General features: G+C 36.9%; 1 protein-coding gene and 1 pseudogene across 1 annotated transcript in view; one reads left to right on the top strand and one right to left on the bottom strand.

Moving 5' to 3' along the window:
• The window catches only part of KCTD8 (potassium channel tetramerization domain containing 8), a 247845-nt gene that overhangs the window by 38144 nt on the left and 189308 nt on the right, over positions 1-20393 (bottom strand). The window lies entirely within an intron of this gene.
• LOC117022564 (ER membrane protein complex subunit 6-like) overlaps positions 7110-20393 on the top strand; it is a 39599-nt pseudogene continuing 26315 nt past the window's right edge.

Raw genomic sequence — 20393 nt, 5'->3', positions numbered from 1 at the left:
TCTGTCCCTAGGTCGTTTTATCAGAGATGGGAAACTATAGCCCATGGCTTTTGTCCTATTCTTGTATGTCCATCAAGTTAAGAATGTTTTTTGTTTGTTTGTTTGTTTTTGTTTTTTATTTTGAAAGGGATAAAAAAAATATGAAATGGTAATCCTACATGACATACAAAGCCTAAAATGTTTACTCTGGTGATCTTTTCAGACGAAGTTGGTTGAATCCTATCCCAGTTTGCCAACTTTAAGGATATTTTATCTTAACTCTTTTTCTCTTTCCTCTCTTTTTCTCTCCTTTATTCCTCTTTGCTTTTTGTTTGTTTGTTTGTTTGTTTTGTAGTTTCTCTTCAACATAAGTGTCAAATTATTTTGTTTATTAATGCTTATATAAGTTGTTAAACTTTGGGCTGGTGAACTTATAGATTTAGTCTATTAAAAATAATTTCTATCATTGTTTTTCAAATATTGTCTATCCTTTACTTTTTCTATTGATAGAACTTTCCATTCTATATTCCATCTCTCATAAACTCTTTCATAATTTATAACACTTTTTTTTTTCCTAAAACTGCATTGTGGATCATTTTTCCAGCCCTATGTCTAGTTTCATGAGTTCTCTTTTAATTTGTATCTAAATTGCTATGGATAACTCATATCTTGAGTCTTTTTTTTTTTTTTGGCATTGATTATGTGTTTGATTTCTAAAAGTTCTATTTTGATTTCTAAGTTATACTGTATCCTAATTTTATTTCTAAGCATTCTACTTTGTTCTTCACCAGCCAGTTTTGGGTAATTTTTTGTTTCTTTCTGATTTTTTTTAATTGTAAATTTCCTATTTTTATTTACTCTTTAAATATTTATGCATATTTATTTTATCTTCTGAATTTGATAATTACAAAATCTGAAATGTTTATGCATTCAATTTGTTACTTTTTATACTAATTCTCAAATGGTGTCTCATATACTTCAAGTTGGCTTTTTTTTTTTTTATGCGCCCATATTTGGTTTAGGTTGATATATGAGAATACTTACTGTAGGACTTACATTTAGATTATTTTCTTGCAAAAAGGATTTGGGTTTCCTTCTAGTTGGGTCAAGCTTGCCCCCTATTTGACATCCCTCCCTTTAATGGCCTTCGACTAATGCAGAATGTCAGGTTGGCTTCTTGACTTTGTGATAATGTAGGCTTAGCCTTCCTATCTGATCTCCATTATCTTAGGTCCTTATCGGTGTTTACTCCATACAGCTCTTGGCTACAGTGGCTTAAAGACAGTATTCAAATTCTCTTCTCCATCTTTTTCTGTTCTTTCTCTTTGTTATTTTATTGACACCTGGGGATTTCCCTGGAAGCCAATAGTCTTTAAATATTATTTATGGTAGTTTATCAGTAATCTGCTTTAGAATATATAGTAGGTTTTACTGATATAAAAAAAGAAGTCCTTTAGCTCATCTTACAGATTAGAAAACTAAGTCAGAAAAAATATGAATTTTTCTAAAGCAACACAAGTAAAAAGTGGCTGAGGTGGCATTGTAACTATGATTTCTATTCATAATGCCAATATTTCTTTCATTTCTTACAATATTACAACTGACTCTCATGGATGAATGCCATTATCATTGGCTCCTTTGAACTCAAAGTTTAGCATATTACAAATTACTCAATTCATCATAACTTTGTTTATACTCATTTGTATAGCTCATTTATTTTTAGTACATATCAATTTTGTTTCCATATCTATACTGGAAAATCCCTGCAGTTAGGCAACATACCTGCCATTATACCTTTACCCCTTTATTCTTTGACTATCTAAGGGAATTCATTTCCTCTTGATCAACACTTGTTCCCTGATTGTTTATGACTCAATATGATCCATGTAAATTCTTTAGCTCACTTTTTACCCTGCTTTACCTTTCTTTCTGCTTGAGGTAATGTCTCAAGTATACAAAAGTGCAATACTGTCCACATCAAAGCTCTTCTCAATTCTGCATAATGGGGAAATCATGCATTTTAATGACCTGATATAGTAATACAAGCAATGACATACAGCTTATTATTTTACCAGTATAAAATTAAATCAATAGCAAACTATTTATCAAATAAAACAAGAAAACAGCATAACCCCAGAAATTGTTTTATTTTTTTCAATTAAAAATATAGATGAGTGGTAATTCAATTTTAAATAAAATTTTATAAATAATAAAATTCTTCACTTTTTTACATTTTTATAACATTCTTTTAAATAGTTTATGTTTATATGGAAGCACTTTGTCAATACTACTTGAAAGCTAAGATATTTAAATTTCACATTTTTATATTGTGATTATTATATTTAATCAGGAGGTCAATACGTTAAATTCTTAATTCAGAATTCTTAGAGTGATAACAGAAAATGCTGCATGGAATTGACCATGAATTTTAGCCAAGTTCTGTTTTGAAGATATTTCAAATTTCCCAGTTTGAAATGCTTAATTAACCTTATACAGAGATTTAATGAATCCAGAATTAACTAATACAAAAGGGGTTTTTGAAACTAGTGCGCCAATATCAATCTGTCCAGTTTCCCTGAAAGGAAAGAACCCACAAATGTGAGAAGAGCGGAGTGTCTGCCCAAACTGATAAGTCTTTCTTAGAATATAAAACCAGAAGGAGGTCCCCTGTGTATTGTCATGTATTATTAGCACTTAAAAAAATACTCAAAAGCTGTTAACATCATGAGGTACAGAAAGAGGCAAGTCTAACATTCACAGTTGCCAAAACGCATTTTTAATTTTGATATAGAGAAAGTCTGAATAAAAGACAATAGCACAGAACAGGAAATTAATATTTTTGAAACTATTTCTGCTACTAAATTTTTCTGAGTGGCAATTCTAAATGAGAGTTTATGACAATATGTGGAATTTACCATAATGATTATCAGTATATACATCATGCAATTTCACAATTTAGTTTTCAAATCATTCTTGTTAGCTAAAGTGACTTTTTAAATTTAAAGGTACCATGTCCAATCACCCCAAGCATCCTAATACTCCTAGAGAACATTAAGCAGTCTGTTAGAATGACAAGCCACAGGGATTATGATTCTTGACCAAAATTAAGGGTGAGACTAGGGAAGCACAGCGATTGTTAAATTTGTTTGTAGAAAAATTTCATTGGCTAGAAGAGGAATATTTGTGGAAGCAACAGTGAGTTATTGGAATTGTAACAGCTGTATATTATCTTAGAGGGGTAGTAGATTGGGGGAGGGGGTTATAACTTTGTGAGTGGTGTAAATGTCTAACTATTGCATTGTTTTGTACACCTGAAACTAATACTAATAAGCACAAACAAACAAACAAAAACATAAGCATCAATATGGAAGTGTGTAAGAGCCATTCAAACTAGTTTCAAAAGGTAAGAAACATAAAATGCCATAATATCTGTATTTGGTTATCATTGCTGAGTCAAAGGCCTTCTCAACATTACTTCCTTAAGCCCTATCTTCCACCATTCCAGGGTCAGTGTAGCCTACTGAAACAGGAGTTGGAGATACACAACATAAATAGAAGGATTTTTTTTTTTTTTTTTTTTTTTGTAATAGGGCAAGTAGGTTTGAGAAGGATGTACTTAATGTCTAACACCTAGGATGTGGCAGCAATAAAACAGGCACTGATGAATAGACACATAAGAAATACACTTGAAGAGCTCACTAAGGTAGGACCAGGGCAAGGGTGTAGTGGAGGAACACCATCCTCTTCCCAGGACCGGCCTCAATCACCACGCGCTGCCACTGTCATATTTCTTTGATAAAAATGCGATCATCTAAATGAAGTCTGTACTACTGGACATTCTGATTCTGCTACCAGCTAAGGAGTAGTTTGCTTTTGACTCCTGTGTATTCTTCCCTCCACAAGAGGATGCACCTTGTTACACTAAGTTCTTTGAGACATCTTAATACTGAATGGAGATAAATGCAGGCAAGGAAGAAGAACAGTTATTTGGAGCCAAGGTCAAAGATGGAAAGTTTTGGGAGTATTTGGGGGAAAGGATTCACTACTCTGGTATGTGAAGAAAATGAATTGAAGACGAAAAAAGGAAATTTAAAATGGGCTATATCTCTCCCTTCAGTGTTTGAGAAATTACTTTTGGTTGAAGGGTTTTTTACTTTGGCCATATTATCATTTTGACTCTAGACCATGGTTGTCCTGGCTTTCTAATTGTTATGTTTTGGGAGTAATACAATGGAGTTTAGACCTAAGTATCAATAGCCAGTTGTGCACATGTGTGTGCATGGATGTGCGCACACACACTACACACACACACACACACGCCCCTGAATAAACAGAATAAATCCATCATCCTGATATGAACTAGCAATGTATCATCACTGCTTAATGCTGCACTTAAAATGGTACAAATGAGGGAAATATCATCAGAAGGAATTCCATGATTGTCTTTGGAATGCTACCGAAATACCAAAGGGGACTGTGGCAATTATCAATTTATTGTCTTTTATCAATTAGCAATTAAATTCACCCTTCAGTACCTTCCCTGTTAAAATTGACTGGGTTCTTCCCGTATTTTCTCCTTTACAATGAGCATGATGTTAAGTCCTAACAGTACAGAGTGGTGCTGGATGACTGCAGGAGGATTGGAGACGCTCTTGTTCCATTGTGATGCATTTTGCTTTTCCTTGCTCCTGCTGCAGGGTCCATCAGGGCCTGTGTGTGTGTGTGTGTGTGTGTGTGTGTGAGTGTGTGTGTGTGTGTGTGTGTGTGTGTGTGTGTGTGTGTGTGTATGGGGACGTCTGGTGATGCTCTGCCTTAGCCATGTGCCCAGAAGGGCAGTGTCTTGGGGATCTCACAGGCCTGCCAAGTCTGGTGATGACACTGCTACAGCCCTCTAAACATGAATAATCCCTGACTTGACTCATGCCCAGATTGGTGTCTCAACTCCCCCGACGCCCACACACTAACTTCTCCTCACCTGTGCTACAGAGACTGTTTCCTGAGCAACTCCTCTATCTTGTGGGCTGCAACCCCACTCCAGTATGGCCTCTCAACTTAATCACATGTGCAACAGCTCTATTGCAGATAAGGTCACACATTCTGAGGTACTGGGGATTAGGACTTCAGCGTATAGGTGGACCCAACTTGACCCATATCAGGAAGGGAGGCCTTCTTCTAAGTTTGCCCTTCCTTAGATATTCTCACACAGCCTTAGGGTACCTTTTAGAATTCTTGTTACATCCTTACTCTTCTAGCATAGTTTAATAAATCTTTTTTTTTTAATTTAAAGGGGTGACAATTGTTAGTAAAATTACATAGATTTCAGGTGTACAATTCTGTATTACATCATCTATAAATCCCATTGTGTGTTCACCACCCGGAGTCAGTTCTCCTTCCATCACCATATATTTGAGTTTAATAAATCTTAATATTCAATTTCCCCGTTTAAATTGATGCATGGTTTCTGTCTCTTGATTGGACATAGCCTAATAATACTCTGTGAGATCATGCTAAAATTGAAATAATTTCTGGAAGACTTCAATTTTGGACTGGATGTTTAGATCACAGAATGAGATTGATATCTCACAAATGAGGAATTTTCTAAGAATCCTTAGTGAAATGACTAGCTAGATTTTTCTTCTTCGGCCTCAAAATAAGCTCAATTTCTTAATAAGCTGGAATCCTTTTTAAAGGGGCAAAGAGATAACATGCTAGAAACACTGAACTATAACTATGGGACTAAGAAATAAGCAGGGTTTAAAACACAAGACATAAAGGCTTTTCTATAAGAACTGTTAAATCTGTCTTGCAGTGTTATTTCAGATTGGCAAAAAGGGCCTGTGAGTTGGCACATAGGACAATGACTAGACATAGAGAGTTGCTGTGGTCAGTGTGTAAGATAGAAAGTTCATCCCAAAAGTTGTAAGAAAAGTTTCCGTGCGGAAATGACTCGCTAGCCTTGGTCGTGTCAATGACAGAGGAGGCAGGTCTTGGGTTTACATATCAAATTGTTAACCTTGGATCTTTGAAATCTATACGTGGCTTGCCTTCATGACTTCTAGTCTTCAGGATTATATTGCAACTTAAAAGGGGTTAGCCTTATGCCAGTGTGGGAGCTGATGGTGCAGTCGAGGAAGCCAACTGCCTCTGTTTGCAGGGTGGAGCCTGAAGTTGCCATAGACTCATGAAGAGTGGAAGTTACAAGAGAAAGCTGAATGTGGATGAGAGCAAGGACAAACTAGAACCTCCAGTGACAACCTGGAAATGATAAGGATGATTGAAACTGTGTCTATCTTTTAGAACCCTTGATCCTGTGGGTGACCTACAGAAATGGGTAGCTCCTTCTCCACAACTGTACACATCTGCCTGGAATCCAGGGATGCTGGAGTTGGAGAACTGGCCAGAGTTGGCAGAGGAGCTGTGAGTCGGGCTGCTGCTGCCTCACTGCAAAACGTGAACCATCGTATCAGCACAATACCACAGTTCCTGGTGCGCTCACGCTCTAAGATCATTCAGAGAGTTTAAAAAAAAAAAAAAAAAAAAAACGTGGCTGCTGCTTCAATTCTACTTTCCAAATCTCACACAAAATATATCTTTTGTCCAAGGCTAACTATACACCAAAGGGAAATCTGGGAATTCTAGGTTAGCTAACCAAGCACCAAGCCACTACACCTGCCTACCATGCAAAAAGACGAGGGTGAGAGTCAAGCAGAAAGAAGGAAAAGCAAAAATACCTGGAAGAAAAAAGAGCTTGCAAATTTTTTTAGGAAATGACTGCAATAGTAACTGGCTGCTTTTGGGTAAGTGGAGAGTGGCCTTGATACTAGGTTGCAGATGTGGGCAAGAGAGTAATTATTGATGTCCTCTTGGGTCAAGACGTGGCGTGTGAATTTATTCCAAATTCAATAGAAAATCATTGAACAGTTTTAACCAGAAAAGTAACTGACTTAACAGTGATGTAGAGAATGCAAGGAGGGTATCAATTTTGGAAGCATGGCTGTTCTTCAGTAATCCACAGGACGAATGTATGACGGTGGAGAGAAATAGATGGGTTTTTAAAAATTTAATTCAAGTGTAGAATCTATAGGAGATTTTTCCCCCCAAATTGCATTCCTCTGAGTTAGAGGTCAAGGATGGCTCATCGGATTTCTGTTTCTAGTGGCTGGATAAATGGCAACTATATTGATGAAGATGGAGAAGACCAGATTATATTTGTCTGGGTGGAGGAGGAAAGGAAATCAAATGCGGCATTTACACCTGCTAATTTTGAGATGCCTTTGGGACAGTCAGGCAAAGAAGGGCTAAATAATTTGTTCAAAGTCATGAATATTTCTAATAATGGCATGACTATTTTCCATTAACTCAAGCTTAATAGGCACTCTGAAAGACTTTGGGTCTTTGTTAATTATTTCTCACTCTCCATATCCAATAAGTCAAAATGTATCCAATTAATTAAGCAAATATTTTTATTGAATTCTTACTATGTTCCCAACAGTCAGATGAATACAATTGAGCCTTTACTTCATGGAGCTCCTAGTATAGCAGCAGCAAAGAAAGAAGTATGCTGATTATAGAGTCAAAAGTGAAAGTGCTACACTAACTCTGCAAGTCCTGTTTGATTGACTTCTAACTCTGTGTTACAGTCCTTTCCTCCTTTGTCTATCCACCCCCAACCCCCGAATAGTTGAAATCCTGTTACTCTTCTCTCTAGACCAAGGATGGCCAAACTAAAGTCCACAGGCTGATCACCTGTTTATGTAAATAAAGTGTTTTTTGGAACATAGCTATGTCTATTCATTTCGGTATAATGTGTGACTGCTTTCATGTTACAAAAACAATTGAGTAGTTGCAACACAGACAATGGCCTGAAATATTTGTTATCTGGACCTTAAGAGATATTTGCAGATCCCTGATTTAGAACAAAGTATTACAATATCCTTTTATGTGAGTTCCTTATTTCCTCTCGCTCCTCAATTCAATCCTTACCCATCACTGATAGCTTAATATCTCAAAAGTTGCTATAATCCTTTCTTCAATGAAACATCGTATACTTAATTAATGTGAAAAAATATTCTAAATATGTCTTTGAATATATTAACACCCATGCTTATAATTTTTCAATAGCTCTCTACTGCCTTATGAATTAAATATGAACACCCATTCTGGCATTTGAAAACCTCCATTATGTGACCGAGGTCTAATTGTTTGGGCTTATATTCAGTTATACCTCAGTAGAGGTGCTCCAGCCAAATTGGTTTCCTTCCTTTGTGATTTCTCCTCTCTGTGCCTTTACTCCTCTGCCATTCCCTCTATCAGAAAGCTCTTCTTTCTGCAGTTCTCTTTGCAGTTTCAATGATATTCATCTGCATTTATTAGGATAATGTTAGCTCCTAAAACAGACAATCTTTTAAATTCCAGTGACTTAATACAATAAAAATTTGTCTCTTATCCACACAATAGTTCAATGCAGGTGTTCTTGTTCAGTGGCCTAGGGTGAAGTGTGGTGAGAGTGGTAATTTGCTTTACAAAGTCATTCAAGACTGCTCATCTTCAAAACAAGTCTTCAAAGGTCAACCTGTGCATCAATGCCCAGCCAGCAGGTAGGGAAGAGATGATAGAGAAGGGACCCCACCTCTTAATCCCAAAGAAACCACGCACATTGTTTCTGCTTGCATTTCATTGGGGAGAACTAGTTACGTGACCCCACCTAATTCCAAGGGAATTTAAAAAATATGGTCCCTGCTTAAGCATCTACTCCTCAGCAACAAGTCCATAGGATCAGTGGGGAGCATGAATCTTTGATGGGCAGTTAGCAGTCTCTGCCAAACCATCTTTCATGGCATATACATCTCCATACTACCTTCCTATTCAGATAAGCTCTGTTCCTCCATTCAACCTTTCCAGCACTTTTGTTTTTGTTTTTGTTTTTTTATCTATTATTAGCTGCTAACATGGTCTATAAGGTATCTATATATATCATATGTCAGTTTGTATTATCTTTTAAAAATTGATTTCTCTTTTTACTTTTTTGACAATATCCTTTACTGACCTTATATTACTCACAGTACTCTTTGTATTCACAGTGGGGAGGAGTAAAAAACACTTGCATTGGATTTCAACAGTTTTTGAATTTGTGTTTCATTAATTTTTTTTTATGAGCAGGTACCTAGAATTTTTCCTGTCCATGTAATACCAAAATCGTTCTTAGGATGATGCAAAAGGAAATGGATTCCATGAACATTTCCTGAGAGATATCTCTGAGGAGAGAGTGAGATTCATAGATAGTTCCTACTACAAATACATGACAATTTTAGAATGTGTGTGGCTATATAATTTAGAAACTAACTGTTATGGGTTAAATTGTGCACCCCCCACCCTAGGCAAAAAAAAGAGAGAGATTGACATCCAAACCACTGGTACTACAGAATGTGACCTTATTTGGAAATAGGATCTTTACAGAGATAATCAAATTAAAATAAGCTAATTAGAGTGGGCTCTATTCCAATGACTAGTGTCATTATAAAAAGGAAAAATTCAGACCCAGAGACAGACTCACACAGAGGAAAGATGATGTGAAGACACATAGGGAGATGTCATATAAAAATGGAGCAGAAGTTGGCGTGATGCTGCCACAAGCCAAGAAACATCTGGGGCAAGCAGAAGGTGGAAGAGGCAAGGAAAGGTCTTTCCCCTACAGGTTTCAGAAGGAGCATGATTCTACTGACACCTGGTTTTGGACCGCTAGCCTCCAGAGCTATAAGACAATAATTTTTCCGCTCTTTGCACGTCTGGGTTTTTCTCTTTCTTTTTTATTCTCATTGCTACCTCCTCAGAGAGGTCTCCCTGGCCAACAAATCTAAAGCGCCACCATTGCCCAATGACCCCCTCATAATCTAGCTTAGCATATTTATCATCTGGGTCCCTCCTCAAAATGTCACCTACAAGAGGGCAGGGTATTTGTCTCACTTACTGACTGCTTTGTTCCTCTGTCTATAGCATAGTGACTCATATCTCATTGGGCCTCAGTGAACAATTGGTGAAGGAATGAATGATTGTTCCTTTTGGTTTATATGAAGTAGGAAGTTACTCAGATAAATCATCAAATACTTTCAAACTTCTTCCCATTTTGGGGACGGGGGTTAAAATACACAGATTCTGAAGCCAAACTTACTGGGTTTAAATCACAGCCTTGTCATTCATAGCTCTGACTTTGGGCAAATTGAATAACCTCTTTGTTATTCATTTTCCCCATCTATAAAATGGAGGTAATATCTATATCTATGGCATTACATCATCATGATTGAACAAATTGTACATAAATTATTTAGAACTATACCTAGCACATACATGGATGCTATATAGATATTTGCTGCTATTATTATTATTTTTATTGTTATTATTAAAATATGTAAGCTATTGTATGATTTGCTATAGCTGATAAAAATTTAAGACCATTTTCTCTGCCCATAATAACTTTACCATATAGGTAGGGAGACTATAGAAATTAAGTTATTCAAATAAAATTCAACTTACCAACTTAAAGCAAATGAGATAATGCAAACATAAAATATAAAATACTTGGGGTAATAATTATAATGAAAATTAATATAATTAACATGATCATTGTCATGCAGGGTCTCTGGTCCTGCTTCCCGCACCAGAACGCAGGATATGGTGAGGCCAAAAAGGAACACCCACGGAGTCATAGATAGGGGAAGCATACCACTATTTTTCACTGGCAGCTGGGTTGGAGACACGGGATGCAGGAGCTACATGATCCACAATCCACTGTCTGCTTCTCTGCCAGCCAGCCAACCAACCAACAAACCAACCCCCTTGCTAGCTGCAATCTGCACTTGCTAGCGTAGCCACGACAGTTATATTAATGGCTAATGGATAACTGGTTACAGCTGATGGCCAACTAGTCACAGCTGATGGCCATCTACTACCCAAGTGTCACGCGGGAGACACTGCTTGCTCCACCATTTGTCACGCATGGCAGCCTGCGGGGTCTCATCTCCCACTCCCCACCTAAGAATGCAAGATATGGCTAGGCCCAAAAGGAACACTCATGGAGCCATAGACAGGGGAGTCATACCACTATAGTCTCACTGGAGACAGGATCCACACAACTTGCAACCTGCTGTCTGCTTCTCTGCCTACCAACCAACCGAACAACCAACCAACACAGTCGGCAGCTATATCAGTGGCTAATAGGCTAACTGGTTACAACTGACGGCCATCTACTACCCGAGTCAGCACCTTTTCACATGAAGCCGAGAACCTGGAAACTGCTCTCTGGGACTCTGTCCCCACAATCATGCATCGCATAGTTATTGCCAAGTGAATGGTACTGCTTAGTACTGATTTCACCGTATCTCATTTTCTGGATTACAGAGCTCTGTTGCAAGAAGCAGTATTTACAAGGGGCTTCACTAGAGTTTATGAATTAACTCCTCCTGAAGTATTTCAAAATCAAGATCTTTAATGATACAAAGAGACTCAACACTGGTAGAAATCTGCAGCAGAAGGCAGAGGTCACAGGACCTCTCAGGAAGCACCAAACATTGAGGATCAATATGCTGTTTACACTCTTCAGTGTTCTTTCTCAGGGAGAAGTCTTGAGCCAAAGAGTTCAGCTTTCCCATTAACACCTCTTAATATGCAAAGCTTGCCTTCAGGATTTAAAGATCTTATTAGAACATCCCATTTTTAACAGCTACCAATTGGATATATGCAGACTGTTAAGCACAACGGTTGAAAAGAGGTGGTTTCTGAGCCCATCTGGCCATCTGTGCTAGGCAGTTCCAAGCAAACACCCTGAAAATTTGATTTTGCTTTCAAATTTATAAATGATGGGCTGAATTCTCCATGTTTGTTTAGTGTTCCTCCACTGGACAGCAGAGATACTAAGTGGAAATGACAAACTCAGATATGCGCATTTAAGTGATTATTTTGAATTCCAAACACCTGCGCCAAGAGTTGGTCATTATTCAATAATCCCAGTTATTCTCCAGCTGCCATGTGACTTGTTTCATGTATAGGCTCGGAAAAGATCACATACCTCACCCTATTTCTCCCCACACAAGCCCTATCTCTGATTTTCAGGTCTTTCTATAATTGCTTCAATCAATGCTATAACACATTAAGTGGATATTTATGGAAAATCAATTCAGAACAGTATAATTAGCAGGCACTGTAAGCCTGGAGCTGTTGATGCAAAGCATTCAACTACAAAAAGAGATTTATCTTTAATAATATTTGTGTAAAATTACCTATGACATTTACCAATATGGACTTGGTTGATACTTAAATCTTGGTTTTTAGTTTATTTATTTTAGATACTAGGTGTGGTCCTTATCTTATTATCTCAAACAATAATAATGAAGCTATATTCCAAAATGGAATGTTAGCTCTGAATACATAATTTAAATATCTTTAGTATTATGTTAGAAGCACTAAAAATCCAATTTTGTATCCCACTGATGGAATTATTTTAATATTCTTCATGTATCAAAAAGACATACTAAAAAAAATAACTATATATGTTTTTAATTTCAACTTCTTATAGAGAATTTTTCCTGGAATAAACAACCCTCCCCTCCCCTCCACACCCCTCTCCTCTCCTCTTCCTTTCTCTCTCTGTGTCTCTCTGTTTGTTTGTCTGATGGAATAACATCTTTTTTTTTTTCCTTTTTCTTTCTATCACCATGTATTTGACCCCCTTTATCCTCATCTACCACCCGCCTCCCCCCTTACCCTCTGGTATCCACTAAACTATTGTCTGAATCTATGAGTTTTGTTTCTTCATTTGTTAGTCTTGTTCTTTTGATGTTTTCAGGTTTATGTACCATATATATCTTGTACCAGGTTGACTCTAGACAGTGACTCCAGAAATGAAATCAAAGTGGCTGCTCTGAAAGTGAATGGCTAAAATAAAAACCTTCCAATACCTTTGAGTGTATTCATAATGATGCAGTAAACAGTTTAAAATTGGATAATGTGGTGACTATCACTAGCTCCCAAGCTTTCTCATCGGAATCATCTGAGGAGAAGGTGTTCTGGTTAAAATGCCAATTTCTATGCCCCTGGTTTTGAGGTTCTGATTCAATAGATCTGATGTGAGACCTATATTTTCAAAAACATCCAGCTGAGTTTTAAGTGATGCCGAAACAGCATTTTCAGAAACAATTCATAGAGTAAATGTCTCTTTCATATTGCTTAAACATTTTCTCCTATCTTTCTTACTAACGAATTTCTCCAGATATTGTCTTTATTTTTCCTAGAGCCAAAATTCCAAGCCTCCTTTACTAAAGGAATGGTTAGGGGAACTGCCCCAAACTTCAGCAGCACAGAAGGGACTCAAACCAAGTCTTCTATTTCGCTCTTTCCATCATGTCAGCCTGCCCCATGACAAACACAGTCTACCCAGCATGGACTCTGGTTGACTGATAGGTCTGTAAGAGTCATTTGAACACCTCAGTTCTCAAGGTAGGTGCACAGCTAGAGAAGGAAGTGGGCCATAACGCTCCACTCAATTTACAGAAAAAAGGAATTCAGCAGCGCTTACCTTTCTATAGTAGAAGATACAAGCAGGTATCAGTTTTACCCTCTAAAATATGATGAAATAAATAGACTGTGCTATTACAATACTGGGTTAATAAAAATAACAAACAACAAATTTAGGATAGTGATTTTCTTTGAGGAAAGGGCAATCCAACTGTAACTGGCATATTTTATTTCTAAAGCTGGGATATAGGTTACTTACATTATTCATACCTATGTGATTTTTTTTTATTATTATTAGTTTCAGCTGTACAAAACAATGTGATAGTTAGACATTTCACCTATGTGATTTAATTAGACATTTAAATAAAATGGTATCATATATTTATCCAGAAATATGGAGGTCAATGATTAAAGAAGCAAAGAAATAAGTAGAAGATTGTTGCCTTGGGGAACTAAAGTTGGAAATGGGAATGTAAGAAATGGTATAGGAAACTTGTGTTTTTTGTTACAAATCTTATATAGTACTATTGGACCTTTTAAACTATGTAATGTACTGTTCAATATATGTAAAACACAAATAAAAAATTAAAGGGTACTAATTAAACTAATGTTGTTTGTTTGGTTTTTAGTTTATATTTTTTTCTAGAAATTAGCTAATTAGTTTAGGTGATTACCTTATGGAACTCTTTCTAAAGAAAGAGTAAAACGGAAATCTGTGTTTTCCTTACTATTTTGGTTGTTATCTTTATACTATTCTGATGGGGGTTCTTTATTTTATGAGTTTTTTGGTTTGCCTGAATATTTTCGGCCTTTTAGGAATTTTTCAAAGACACAAAGTATTTTAACTAAAGATAATTCTTTTACCATTTTTATCTTTCTTTTCAAGTCATAGTGTTTCTATGAATCTAATGATCTCAAATATAATTTGTTCTTTTTCAAGTAGCTTCCTAATTCATCTCGATGCTATATGGTGTTCCAGTTCCACTGGGTTTGTTTACCATGTCAGCATTCTGTATAGCATTTGAATCAGTCCCTGATTTCATTAAGATTAAATTTGCTTTAATGTAGTAAATACAATTGCCACAGGTTTTGATACAATGAACTGGAGAGAAACCAGGTTGTTGTCATACGAAACTGTCAGGTATACTATGTTGCTTTGTCCTTGTTTTATTTTTTATATAAATTATGTATCTTAGGGGGATATCAAAGGTTATCAACATTTAGATTAAGAATACAATTTACCACAAGAATTCTGTTCTCTAGAAAAGGAAAAGCATACTTTATGTAGTCCCTCAGAATTTTAAGTATTTTTCTAAGAATCTAAGTTTCTTTAAAATTGTGTATTATCAACATAAACACAATGTAGAGCATTTTAATAAAGAATAGTCAGTCTGTAAATAGGGTAGTTTCAAATATTTTCCCATTCACTTATATATTATTTGTCACTGTCTGCATGAGCTTGTGAAAATTCTTAACCTCTCTGCTTCAGTTTTCTGTAAAATAAGCTTCAAAATACTATCAACATTATAAGATCAAATGATTTAATAATAGTAGATTTATTGGGGTGATAGATGGGAGGGGTTTGGGGGCAGTGTGAAAAAGGTGAAGGGATTAAGAAATACAAATTGGTAGTTACAAAATAGTCATGGGGATGTAAAGTATAGGGAATATAATCAATAATACGGTAATAACTATGTATAGTGCCAGGTGGGTACTAGTCAGGGAGATCACTTCCTAAATTATATAAATGTCTAACCATATTCTGTATACCTGAAACTAATATAAAATAATATTGGATGTCAACTCTAGTTGAAAAAATTAAAAAGAGGGGAAAAGATAAAGAAGAATAAGAAGTTCAAAGCTCCAGGTATAAAACAAGTAAGTCATGGGTATGTAATATACAGCACAGGAAATATAGTCAATAATATTGTGGTAGCATTATATGGTGGTCAAATGGTTGCTGGACTTATCATGGTGCTCACTTCTGTAACATAGGGAATCTAATCAATAATACGGTCATAACTCTGAATAGTGTCCAGTGGGCACTGTTGAATAACTATGATGTACACCTGAAACTAACATAATATTGTATGTTAGCTGTATTTTAATAAAAATCTTAAAAAACAATAAAGTTAACATCTATGCATAGCACTTACAATGTGTCAGACACTGTTTCATGCCTCTTGTGTATAATCATTATTTAATCCTCAAAACAACCCATGAGAGAGTTACTCTTATCAACGCCTGAATTTTATAGAGTAGGAACGTGATGCTGGGCAATTGAGACGTGGTGGTATCTACGACTGACAACAGACTTGGTTGCTACTCTTAGGGAGCTTATATAGAATTAGAAAGTAAACAATTAAAATTAAGTGTGATTAGTGTTTCAGCATGGGCATATAGGAAGTGAGATGGCAGGAGACAATAGGAGGTTCCAATCTACTCTAGAGGGTGAAGGAAAACCCTTCTGGGCGGAGCTGGCCCCATCTGATGGACGAGTGAAAGCTAAGCTCCATGAGAATTCTGAAGATGACAGCAAGGATGTGTTGTCAGTAGGTGCCCTTTGGTAGCCGGGTATCAAAGAAGAGAGTTGAAGCAAAGGCTTTTTAGGATGAGTGGAGGGTATTTGAAGAGACTTTTTCTCTAGTAGTATTCATAAGTGACAACTGGATGGGGAACGTTAGCAGAGGGAGCCCAGCACCTGCCAGTGGTAGAGGGCAGGGTGTGACTAAGCGATGTTGCATCTCTCTGCTCTGACTCAGAAAGAGAGCAGAACAGTAAGTCACTCCTTTTGCCCGCCCTCCCTACCCTTTTCATCCATGAACATATAAGGGACTACAGTATGCCAGGGCCTGCTGGGAGATAGCAGGCTGTGCCCTTAGGACATTTACATTCCTATGTGAACCTAACAAAGTGAAAACTTTACTACTGAAATTATCACTCTTCTCTAGGGAGCAAACTTTAAGTAATATTCTAGAAAAGGCAGGCTCAGGCTCATTTCTAATTGACACTTCATTTAAAGCTTGGGAGATGAGCCTGATCTGAAGCAAGAGTGTAAAGAATAAGTAGAAAATATAAAGAATTGTTAGGCAGAAGGTAGTGTTCACTTGTCCAACTCTAATAACAAATCAAGTTCATAAAATCGTTAAATCAAAACATGAATCAACACTGACAAGTGGTGAGCAATAATAAAAATGATAATACGCTAGTAATAAAAATATAAGAATGAGCACTTAAAACTTGCGAGACAGTTTGCTAAATTTTGTGTATCTCAATATCTCATTCAACTATGAAAACTTTTTGTACATGAGAAACCTGAGACTTGAAAGAGTTAAATACCCAGTTCAAAGTCACCTAGCAAGTAAGAGGCAAATAAATCCGTATTTGTCATGAGACTTTTTTTGATGTCGTTAAAACTAGGATAAATTGAGAATAGTTTGGGTGATGTCTAATCTCTAAGTAGGAAATAAACTAAATAGTGTTTAGTGTACCAATAAAATTGTTTTATTACAGTATTTTATTTGTGATCATGATATTTTAAGTACTACACAGAATGTAATAGAGAAACAATATTATTATATACTCCTCAATTGTGGGCACCCTCTGGGATTATCCAGAGATTTTATTGAATCAATTATCCCCAAAACATTCCATAATGCCACAAGTATTCTAGGCTTTGATTTTACACACAGTCACCTATATTACAATGACGTCCTGTATCGGTCAAGGTCATGGCGGGAAACAGACCACTCACAGATGCGGATGAAGTAGAAGTTAATGAAGGAACTACTAACAAAAGGTGAGTGGCAAAAAGGAACCCCAAAAGAGATGCGGAAACACTATGGGACTCGCCATAGAGGGGAATCTTTACTGTGACTCCAGAACTGAAGGGCAAAAGGAGAGTACAGCTACCCCAACCTGGAAAGCATGTTTGCAACTAAGGGGAAGAGCTGCCCAGCAGGGGCTCAGGCCCCAGGTCCAGGAAAGCAGCCACTGCCCACCTTCAGCCATGAGAGAGGGAGTGGGGCGGGGGAGGGCTGGGGAGGAATCAATACACTGACCTCATTCTTCTCCTGTCCTCCTGCCTAATCTACAGTGCCTCCCACTGCCTGGACCTAGCAGAAGCTAGAGTACAGGCGAGCATAACTGATGTCGTACAGAAAGGTCAGTCTCCTGGAGTTTGGAGGGTGAGGTGTAGGAAGGAGTCCAGGTTGGTCCCATGGTTTCTGGCCACCCAGTGGACAGTGGTTGTGGAACTCATTCAGAAAGGAATGTAGGAGACAAAGATGAGATTTTTGATGTATATATAAAAGATGTACCAAAAAGATATATTTTGAAACCAAGTGCATCACCATGAAACCCCAATTTCATTTAGGGAGAAGTGTTTATCTCCTCCCATCCCTATTAGGATTTTAACAAACGTGAGTTGACTGTATTTAATTCTTACATATGTAAACGTATGTCATGCTGAAGCTATATTTACAAAAAGAAAAAAAAAGCAGTTACTCTTCTCTACCTGGGATATCGTGTTTACATTTGCCTGAAACGCACACACTGGTACACATTGATATATATGCATGTCTACATGGAGTAGAAAGGGCCAGATCCTTTGTAAGATATTGACAAAACAAAATAAAACAAAGAAAACTGAAAATACCACTAAATAGCTATGGTGGAGTGTACACTTTTCTTCATCACACCGCTTGTTTCTATAATGGGGGAAGAATTTCCACTGCACTCCTAAGAGGAACAACATAGGAGGAATCCTTTATGCCTCTGTCTTCATGCCTTCTCATGCCTCCACCGGGAAGGAGCAGTGCCATCAGACAGCTGAAGGTTTCTAGAGGCTATCTCCCACTTCCCCTGTCTCTCCCCATGTCCCTCTGCCAGATACACAAGAGTTCTTGTTCCTTCATGGGTTGAGTTTATTAAAAACAGACTGACTCTACAGTTTGCTATTTGGGAGATGGCAGTGGGTTTGATGGGGTAGAGTGGCCTGTAGTTATAGGGGTTAATTCATGGAACACTATTAGGAAGACCAATTGTGACCGAGATGCAAACTGTATTCTCCAACTCAGATTGACCGACAGGAAAGGAAGCATTCTGATCTCCATCTGTCTAACTCACACATCATTTCAATTAGTTAGCAACTTGGGAGGAGAAGAAAGGAATGTTCGTTATTATTCCACCCTGAAAAGGAGTCCAGCAATCACTATCTTGAAGATGAAATAATATAGGAAATCACCTTTTCCTGATTCTCTATTTACCCCTGAGCATATGCACGTTTTATAAGACCTTTAATTTGCCCACTCGGTATGAGTAGGAACATCATAGGAGTGAGATGACTCATTAAATAAACCCCAGGTGTTGGAGCAGAGACACACTGCTGAGAGATTATGCAGAAACCAATGAAACAGATGAGGTCCAAATTTCCCAGTTTTCAGTCATGTGTACATTACACTCAGATCTGCTCCTGCCACCACTCCCTGTCCAAACATTCTACTCAAACCAACACTAAGAGATAAAGAAAAACAAACAAAACAGAAACCCTCTAATCCCTTCCCTTGCTCTCAAGATGAGTTGTGAAATCTCTGACAGGATCAGAGCTCTGGCCTTTCCTCCCACTCAGGACTTATCCTGGACTGCAATCTCTCCCACTTTCTATGTTCTGCATTCCTCAAAGCCAGCATTCTCCGTCCTGTCACAGGACCTTCGCATATGCTGCGAGCGCTACCATGAATGTTCTTCCACCCTTATCCTAGTTAACTGCTACTCATGGTTGCTATTTAAGTTTAAGCTTCTGTTCTTCAGGGAATCTTTCTTGACCTTCTAGCTTAGGTTATTGATACTGTTACATGCTGTTATTGTTTCAGCTTCTTCTTCTTCTTCTTCTTCTTTCTCTCTCTCTCTCTCTCTCTCTCTCTCTCTCTCTCTCTCTCTCACAGTTGTGATGCTTCATTTATTGATGGGATTATTTAACTAATAGCTATTTCAATCCAGACCAAATCTTCATAAAGGTGAAGACCATGTATAATTTTGTTCACCTATTATTTACAGTAGTTTAGTAGAGTCTTAATAATTATCTGTTGAATTAATAAATAAAAGGGTAAAACCAAATTAATAAAAAAATGTAGTCACGCACATACTACTACACCATATGTATACATGCAGAAATGTTGATATAATTTATTTTCTGGGTCTTAGTATATAAGATCTTAGTGCATTCAAAGGAAATGTCCCATATTGAAAAATAAATTAAGGACAACGTTAGATTTTAGTAGTTTTTCTGTTTCTCAAAAAAAAAAAAAAAAGTTCATTTCATTTTAGTACCATAAAGTTCTAAAAAATCACGTCTGCTGTGGTACAATGAAGTTTTCTTTACGTTCACAAGATTATCTTATTTTAAAAATCTATATATTCCATTTATATTTTAGCACCATTACATATTATCTTAACTATGAAGACAATCCAATGAATTTTCTAAAATTATAAATTAGTTCCAGAATAAACGCTGCATATTCAACAGTCTTATATTAGCTCTGATTTATGAAAGAAAATCATAAAATACTGGGAAACAGAACAGGAGAAGCAAGCAGATTACTTTGTGGGGAAAAAAAATAGAGCATTTGGGTTCTAGGTCATTCCACAAATTGCTGATCATGTGCAATAGTAAATTTAAATGACCTGTAAATGAGGGAAACACTGCCTGCTCTGTCTTCTTCACCAAAGGAGGATTACATAAAATAGTGTGGTTTCACCTCTTGGTGAAATCTAAAGCCCAGTTCAAATCTCGGATAATCACAGGCAATCCCGTCGCTGTGAAATTTCTGACAGGACTTTAATGTTGTTGTGGACTCTGAAGCTACATCCTACTGTTCCGAAGCATAGAAGTGTTGGGATTAAGAACA

The sequence above is a fragment of the Rhinolophus ferrumequinum genome, chromosome 5 (assembly GCF_004115265.2).
Source record: "Rhinolophus ferrumequinum isolate MPI-CBG mRhiFer1 chromosome 5, mRhiFer1_v1.p, whole genome shotgun sequence".
NCBI classification, from domain to species: domain Eukaryota; kingdom Metazoa; phylum Chordata; class Mammalia; order Chiroptera; family Rhinolophidae; genus Rhinolophus; species Rhinolophus ferrumequinum.
This window is presented reverse-complemented; position numbering and strand designations above follow the sequence as displayed.